Source organism: Orcinus orca, chromosome 12 (assembly GCF_937001465.1).
Source record: "Orcinus orca chromosome 12, mOrcOrc1.1, whole genome shotgun sequence".
NCBI lineage: Eukaryota > Metazoa > Chordata > Mammalia > Artiodactyla > Delphinidae > Orcinus > Orcinus orca.
Window position 1 is genome coordinate 38,089,376 of NC_064570.1, and position 9,946 is coordinate 38,099,321.

Here is a 9,946-nt window from a genome sequence, read left to right on the forward strand (position 1 = left end):
AATATGCATTCTCATTGGTTAGGCAGCCTCTCTACCCCTGCCTCACTTATTGTTAAATAATTTGACTATCACCTCTGAATAACATCCTATTAAATTAAGGCATATTAGTTTCATATTTATCAGGAACTGTACAAGGCTATACATGTATATATATGTGTGTATATATATATGTACATGCATTTATATAAAATTTGTACATATACAAATAGTATATTCATGAAACATATATAGGTATATATCTTATATATGTTCAATATTTGTATTTATTCCTTAGATCATTCCTACAGGTTAATTTTTTCTTATTTTAAGATAGGAAGCCTGAACCTGAGAAAAGATAGTGTCTCTGTGTCACTCTCTAAGTAAGTGATGCAACTACATTTCAAACTCAAAACTCATGCTCTAGGTATTAACAACAATCTCTCTCCAATTTATGTTCGGTATATAACAAAAATCATGTTTTGCACTATGTAAAATTAAATGGATATTTTATCATAGTGCTAAGCCTGTGTTTGCTGAAACCTTCCTCCCATGCTGCTGGAGATCCCAGGAGACAACCACTACAGGTGGTTGTGGTGGACCCCACAGGATGTCTCAAGAAGTATTTGGTCCCAGCCATTTGAAAGCCATGGAGAGTTCTGATCAATCCTTTGGGATATCCACACAATGCAGAAATATATCTGAACCCACTTACACTTGCTGCCAACATATAACCCCAAGCTGTCCCCCAGTAAGAATCACTTGACTCAGTAAAGTGCCATTGACAGCTGCTGCTGGCATTGTTATCCCCACCGCAGCGGGCAACACTCAGCCACTAGAACCCTGGTCCTACACTGCAATTGCTATGCCTTGCTTCCAGATTGCAGCTGATTCCGTCAGTTCATATAACCTGCCTTAAGGACACAACCAGAACCAAGGATATGATATCTCTCTTCCCTGTTTATATAGTCACTGCCCAGAGTCCAAGCCTTTCAGATCATTCAATCAGCTCTTCAACTCTTATCCCCACAATGCTGTAAACACATTTTCTCTTGACCCAATGTCTCATTCTAATCTTCTCTCTCAAATCTTCCACAATGACCACTGATATTCCCCTAAATTATCTGTAATTCAAAAATGACCTTAACTGAAACCTAGATGTCCCCAGAAAACACAATTTCCCCTTTATCCTACTCAGGCAAGTTGTTTTTATTTTGTTGTCTGTTTGTTTGTTTTCCCTCCCACACCTCCAATGTTTAAGCATTGGGCTAGGCAGTGGGATTTGTTTCCTCCTGGTTTCCAATAGCTGTATGTGAATCCCCCTATTCTGGAACTTTCAGATGCATATCATCCAGCTTCAGCACTCTCCCCTCCTCCACCCTCCAAATCCTCCTTGAAGACTTCAGCACAATCTTCATCTTCACCTTAGCTGCTTTAATTATCCAGGTGAATACAATGGCCACATGGACAAACCATCCAACAATCTAGACTCTGTGTTCTCTGAACTTCCTAATGATCTCCTCCACTTCACCTAAGCCACCTACCCCCTCAATCATAACTTGAACTCTGCCATCTCAGGAAACTCAACCACTCCTAAAGTACCCATTTCAGATATCCCACTCTGACCACAACATCCCAATCTTCCAGCCACTTGCCGGGTACCTCCCTCCGTCCCCTGAAGCAGTTATTCATATAACTCATTGAGATCACCAGTCCATTATCACTATCATTTTTACTATATCTAGCAGACTTTCAGGCTTAAAGTCTTTCCCTACACAGGTTCAATTCTACAGAGATTTATTTCTGTTACCATGTTGCAGATGTAACTAATTTCCCTGTCATTCCTTTATCATTATAGCCAAACGAGAAAATCACAGCTCTAGATGAAACTATAGAACCTCTCTTAAAAGAGCTTTCTACAGTTTTTTTCTTCACATTCACTCTGCAGTTTACTCCAATCTGCATTCTGACCCTAACACTCTAAAAAAATTGCTCTTGTAAATGAAATCAATGACACCCAAATAGTTAAGTTACAGGAAAACTTGTTTGATTTTTCAGGCAGATTCAACAAGCCAACCAAAAGTTCCCTATTCTTGAAACACCTCCTTTTCTTTTTTTCTTTAACAGAACATTTCCCTATTTTTCTTCTTGCTTCTCAGGAAGCCCCTTCTAGTGATACTTGCCAACTACCAGACCTTTAAATACTGGAATTTTGTAGAGCTCAGATCTAAGCTGTCTACATATTTGAATTTATCGTCTTTCCTTAAGTGTTTATATTTTCTCCTATTCCTTTAAAATCATGAATATAAATCAGATTTATATTTCTATCACAACTTCTCTTCCAAGCCCTAGACCTATAGCCAAATGCCTAATGATATACCACTTGGATATTTAACAAATTGTGTATTTATTTAATTAATGATTTACCTTTAATCTGCCTGAAACTGTTAGATAATAAAAAAGGCAATTAGCTCATGCGTAATCATTTGAATTTCCTGTCACAAATTCTAAAAGTGAAAAACTCCATGAACAAAATATTTTTAACACTCAGTTTATTTCCCCGAACCACCATCAGCCCCTTGTAGTTCTTCAATTTATAACAGCGGTCCCCAAACTTTTTGGCACCAGGCACTGGTTTCACGGAAAACATTTTTTCCACGGACGGGGTGGGGGTTGGTTCGGGCGGTAATACGAGCGATGGGGAGGGGCAGATGAAGCTTCCCTCGCTCTCCGATCACCTCCTACTGTGCGGCCCGGATCCTAACAGGCTGCGGACCGCTATCAGTCCGCGGCCCAGGGGTTGGGGACCCCTGATGTGTACTGTACTCTCTTCTTCTGAAAAACACTCTGCTTTTTCATTACTTTCAAATGTAACTGAACTCCTTTCAAATGCTCATTACCAGTTTCCCCTTTCAAACAGACTTTGGAAGTTCGTTTACTTGTGAGTACAAGGCTCTTCCTCCTCTGTGAATTATAAAGCAATTCTTTAAAGACTGGGGTGGTAGTGGTGGTGAACTTGGGTTGAACTAACACATAAAAGAGAACCTGTAAAGTCAACTTGATGTGAATAACTGGGGTGCGGTAGTTTCCTTATGCCTACCTGGTAGCTATGTGTTTCTTTTTTTTTTTTTTTTTTGCATGTTTCATGGATGAGCTTTTATTAAAATTGTACATAGATCTCATAGTTAATTTTTTTAAAAGAGAACTTCCTTTTTTTCCCCCAGTATCAAAATAGTTATCTTTTTAAAATACCTCGAAAAATGTTAATACAATTATTTTGTTATATATTAAATTCTCTCCTAAAATCTCAGTCATTTCTCTCCCACCTCATTACCCTAGAATCCTGCTTTAGTGTCTCTATCACTTTTTTTTTTTGGCATCCTTAATGCTTTATCCCAGGGAAGCATCAAGAGTAAAAGAAGATTTTCCTGTTAAGTCCGCTATTTCCCAAAAAAAAAAAAAAGTTTAAATAGGAGAAACCAATGACAATATTTGATTTGATACTGAAGGTTCTTATTAACGAGCCTTCCTCACAGAGTTATGCTCTATGTTTTGTATTTCTTTCCACATGTAGATCCAGAGTAAACAATGCCAGACAGATTTTGAAATTCTGAGCCTTTCGTCCTTTTTATTTTCTCCCAGGATTGGGGACATATTGGTGACCATATCAATGAGTCAGTGAGCATTTCCAGCATACCTATTGTCAGTGCGAGTCCTGAATATGACACTGGGACTGTGTCACTATGTGAACTATAAGAAAAGTAAGGCTAAAGACCCACCTCAAACTATGCTGTGTTAAACTGCTAGAGTTCCCTCTCGTCTGTATTTCATCGAAAGGAAAAACTGTGCCCCTAGCACTGATCCATCTCCAATATTATGGAGGCAGGGGCTGAGTGCCTTCTCTCTAGAAACCTTTCAGTAATGAAGCCCTCCAAGCTGGAAACAGCATCCTGACTGCCTTTCACTTTGGAAAACATGTTTATCAACTCAGAGATGAATCATTGCTGCATTTATGCTAAATCGGCCATCCAGGGCTACACAGTTATTTTCCACAGCCACAGCAGACTTTCTCTTCTATTTCATGTGAATCCCAGCCCACTCCTGCTGAATATAAGGCCTGGCCTCCTTCCAGACTTCCCAAGTCTGATTATGGAGTCCTCCGAGGATAGATCTGGTCTACGCTACCTTGAGGGTCAACTTCAGCTCCGAGAAAGCCCTGCTGCTCTGTTCTGATTGGTGTGTTATGGCGATGTCAGCCACCCTGAATCATCAGCAGACATGAGTTGGAGAATAAAGTGTCCTGAAATGATGCCGGGCAAAACTGAGTCAGTCTAGACCTTTGTTGGCCTCTGATTGTTGACAATGTGCAAGAGATCATTCACACTGACTTTTATAATTCCTTAAAAGTAATGTCTGTCCTTGTATGTTGTGGTGGTTAAAGACATAGGTTAATGAATCAGACAGAACTGGATTCAGATCCTAACACTTACTAGCTATGTGTCCTTGGGTAGATTAATTGGTGTCCCTAAATCCCAGTTTACTCATCTGAGAATTTGGGCCAATCTTAGTATCTACCCCATAGCGTGGTTTTAATGATTAAATGGAATCTGGTATATAAAAGGCAGACCATAGAACAAGGTGCAGGATAATGGTTCAATAACTGGGACATATTAATAAGGGTATTATATTCATTGTCTGTTTCCATAATAATCCAATGTTCTTTTAGCTGTCACTGCCATCATTCATTTCTTTTTATTTTAGTCATTCTATTGGCTTAACTCTCCTTAGGCTAACCCTTGATATCATATCTCAGCTTGCAGTTCAGTACAATCTAATCATCCAAAAGAAATAAAGATAAAAATTTACTCATGTCTGAGAAAAGGCAGTAATTTTTTAATTGCTTTAATGTTACTTTAAAAACTCAAACACTAACTTATTTGAAATTGATTGAACTCAAGGCCTATTTACAACCTGGCTGTGGTGTTTGTTTTTGTTTATTTGTCTGTCCTTTTTGTCATTGTGTGTGATTTCTAAAATTATGAATAGACTTAAAATTAGGTATTTGGGAACTAAACCATAGAGTATTTACTAGTATGCTGGAGTCCATAGTGCATTGTGTTAGAATTATACAAATACAGTGCAAAACTCAAAGCAAAAAGAGCCCTCATTCATATAATAGCCAAAACAAAATTTATTTTTACATTCAGATGGGGTTTACACTTGAGTTTTCAGCCAGGTTGGCAATCACCTGATGTTTGAATAAGGCCATGGCACGCTCTGAGTGATCTCTATCTTAACTAGTCCAGTACTACTCACAACTTTGCTGGAGTAGCCATTTGCTCTTCTTTTGGCTCCTTTAGTAAATAGATGAACTAACTTTTCTGCTTCTGGTCTTCTATCTATTTCTGACCTTCCAATCTCATGTCTTCCCATGCTACAACAGCTGTATTAGTTTGCAAGGGCTACCATGACAAAATATCATAGGCTTGTTGACTTAACAGAAGTGTATCTTCTCAGAGTTCTGGAGGCTGGCAGTCCAAGATCAAGGTGTTGGTAGGTTTGGTTTGTCCCAAGGCACCTCTCCTTGGCTTGCAAAAAGAATCTTTCTTACCATGTCCTCACATGCTCTTTTCTCTGGCATCCTTTCCTTTTTGATAAGGACACCAGTCTTATTGGATCAGGGCCCAAGGTTATGACTTCATTTATTAACCTTAATTACTTCCTTAAATGTCCTACCTCCAAATAGTGTAATATTGGAGGTTAGGATTCAGCACATGAAATTTGGGGGAACACAATTCAGTCCATAACAACAGCCTTGCAGACTAATCATCTGATGAGGCTTGACCTCCCTGACCCTGTTGAGTGGAACACTGGAAGAGTGAACATTATTCTACAGGCAGCTTCCAAGGAGTATGATGTTCCCCATAGGTGGGGCCAGGGACTAATGTAATCAAATTTTACAGGGCCTGGAAAACACTGAGACGTACCAGCCATTTAGGCAAGTTAACAAAATGGAAGTTTTTCATCAAAATTATTTAATTATCAGACCAATAATTGATTTAGTGAGTAGGATAAAACATTTTGTTTTCTTTTTTATAGTGAAATATTTCAAATATACAGGAAAATTTAATGAATAATAGAATGAATACTCAGGTATTAATCCAAATTAATTAAAACAAATTCTTTTAATGTAATTCTTTTGAAAGAAATATTGTTCTTTTAAAAGAAGTATAATATTACAGATACATCTGAAGCCCCTGTCAATCTTTGCTTGATCATAGTGCCTTCTTTCCTTTCCCACAGGTAATTATTTTTTTGGTTTTTTTTCACCACCACACATGATGTTTTTATACTTTTGCTTCATACAAATAGACTGTTGCTTTTCTTATTATTAAATTCCACATAAGTGGCATTGTAATATAGCTATCAATTCCAAATTTCCCTTTATACATTTAGCTCCAGCTATTTTATTTTAACTGTTGTATAATATTCTAGGGTTGACTATATCACAATGTAAATATTCATTTTTCTCTTTATGGATGTTTAAATTGTTTTCAATTTGTTGACTAGTACAAACAACATTGATCGAGGATTTCTGTACCTATCTCATTGTGTGAATGTTCAAAATTTCTCTACCAAAGGTAGGGAAGGAAAAAGTTTTCCTCGATCCGCTTAGGGCTCCTGGAACAGTCTAAAAAGTAAACTGACCAAGACAGATTAACAAGAAAAAAAGCACACAAATTTATTTAATATAAGTTTTATGTGACATGAGAGCCTTCATAAGGAAATGAAGACCCAAAGAAATGGTTAAACCTGAGTATTTTATTCTAGGTGGACAGTGTGGAGAAATATGATAGGTCAAAGAGTATGAGGGAAGTGTAGTAAAATGGGGAAAACTTAGAAAGGACTGTATTAGGATTTTTCTTGGTGTTCCTTTGTCTTCAGAGATAAGGATGCTCCTTTCCTCTGGGTATAGGTCAGTCACCTCACACATGAGGGCTTTTTGACCTGTTCCAGGAGAGAGCAGGGGGAAGATCACAGTGACCTCCCTTATTTTTCTGTTTTCTCAAACTCTTTCAGCTTAAAATAGTCAATATGCTAAGGTGCCATATTTTGGAGTAGTGTGTCCTGAACCCCATCAAGAATATGCCCCTAAGAGTGAAGGTATCTCATTTCTCCAACTTTGTGAAACATTGCCCAATTGCCCTCCAAAATGGTGGCACTTATTATAGTTCCCCCAACAACTTCACCAAAATTTGTTATTATAAAATATTTTCAGTTTTTTCAATCTTTGGGTCAGTGATGTTAGCGTCATGTTATTTTAACTCACATTTCCTGCTCTCTGGTGAGCATCTTGTATGTGTTTATTGGCAATTCAGCTTTTTCTCTTAAATCCTTTGCTCATTTTTCTATGGCATTATCTACCTTATTGATTTTTAGGAGTTAGTTATATATTCTAGATTTAAATTCATTGCAAATAGGTTTTACTAATCTCTCACTCATCATAAATAAATTTGTTTACAGTTTATAGTTAAATATGTCTATGTTTTGCTGTACAGAGAATTTTAATTTTAATATAATCAAATGTCTCTTTTCCTTTACAATGTTTGGGAGGCAGTTTAGAAATTCTTCCCTATCCTGGCATCAAGATATTCATCTATATTTTATTCTGAAATTTTAAGTTTTATTTTCACATTCAAATTTTTAACACATTGAATGCCAAAAAAATAAAGGTGTTAATCTACTACGATTACTGAATAAATAAATTGGTAGGCATGCTTACTAATTTTATGATCTTTATCTGATAGTTCTAATATCTGAAATTGTAAGCGAATTGATATCTTTTCTATTGTTTATTGTATCTGATGATTCTTGCTCATGGTAAATTTTTTCCTTATGGATTTTCCTTATTAAATTTTGTATTATGAATTATCTTCAAGATTCCTTTGAAGTACTAGGAAATGTGAGTTTGGCTTATGAGTGGTTGTGCTTTTGCTTCTGCCAGGTACTCTTGGGGTACCCCTATCTAAGACTACTATTTAAATGTTATTTCTGATTATGGTTTTCTGGACCACTCATATAGAATAAATTGGAACCACAAATCCACATAGTTATGAATTCTCAGGGGAAACACTTATTTTTCCCCACCATGGCCCAGACTACTACCTATTAAGTTTCCTTATGAAGGTGGGTTTCCTGATGGAGTAGTTATTCCTTCTATTTTAATGAGAATATAGCCCTTTGGGAGGGGGCTAGCTTAGTGCAGGATCTTATTTCCGATTCACCGCCCTTTCCCTGGACCCAAATCTTCATTAAAATTTTACAACCCCCAAAAAAGTAGAATAGTAGCCTCCTCCACATACTTCCCACCCCTCCATTCCACAAACCTACCACCCAGTATAATTCAAGTATTTCAATACTTTTACTTTCTTATCTTGAGTATTTCCCTTATTTCCTTGCTTGCCCAGCTATGCACTTAAAAGGATTAAAAAATATTGTGATCATTCTAGTTATTTTGTTGCTTATAAATATTGCTATAAATGAATGACCTGCTTTTCTATGTATTGTACATCAAATAGATTCACTTACTGATTCACTTTAATTGGATAAAGCAAGATTTACAGTCTAAAAAATTAATAAATAACTGTTTCATAGTTTCTATTTTCTTTTCAGCATTATTATGCATTTATTTTTTATTCAGAAATCACTTGAGAGGTATAGCAAAGTCTTTAAAATTCAGATTAATTTCCCATAAACAACACTGCATCATGAATTATCTATTTTCAGAATTTCAACTTACTGTGACAGGCTGCCAAATTTCTGCTGTCATGTAAATTAAAACAAACAAACAAAAAACCCAACAATTACCCAACTGAGATATTGTGCTACAAAGAAATGTTCCACATCTCTACCACTTGGGAGTGAGAACAGGAACAATTTAAATTTTTCCATTTTATGTCAATAATGTTTTTGTGTCCCATATGGAACATCTTTCTAGGCAGTTTCCCAGCTGATCTACTCCTGATATCACTTATCTAGCTACAGACAGAATCAAATGATTCAGTGTATGTAATTTCTCACTTCTTATTCCAGAGAGACCATCCAGGAAAATTTTTTAAAAATCAACCAAAATGTTTTTTATATATCTCATGTCTCTACTTTCATTTCTTTTTCTTTTCAAAATCTCTGTTCTCATTTGCTCTTGGGAAACTGTTAGATGTCATATGGTTAATATAATCAACCAAGTAAAGGTTTGTTTCAATTGTTTGTGTTCCCAGAAATCTGTTAAACATCTTTTTTTTTTTTTACTATGTCATCTCAAGGAAAAAGCAACATAACAGGATTAGATAAATGGAATCAGTGTAAGGGATTTTCTAAAATTAGAGGAGGACTTCCCTGGCGGTCCAGTGGTTAAGACTCTGTTTCCACTGCAGGGGGTGTGGGTTTGATCCTTGGTCGGGGAATGAAGGTCCTGGATGTTGCATGGCGAGGCCAAAGAATAAATAAATATAAAATAAAATAAAAGAGATAAGGATAAGAGGAAGCACTTGATTATGACTTTATTTTCATTCAACAAACCTGTCATGTGAAAGAAGACAGCCAGAGACCCTTCCAGTGTCCCCGTTCTCTGCTCTGTGGAGATCATATGTATCTTAAGTAAACTCACACATTCATGAATAGTGAGTCATCAGAGCATAGGTTTCCCACATTTTTCTTCTTTTATAAAATACTTTTGCTTAAAACCCAATCTTCAAAAAGCTCTAACACGTCTAACACATGCCACATTTCTTCTCAGTTATCAGGAACATTGGAAGTCATTTCCTGATTATCATTTCCAAGTAGCTTGAGATAATATGCATACATGTTGAGATAATATACATGAATCTCCTTTATGAGAATGTCCACTCCTATTTTTCACTTAGCTTTGCCTTTGACATAGAAATAGTGACATACGTCCACCAGAACTTTC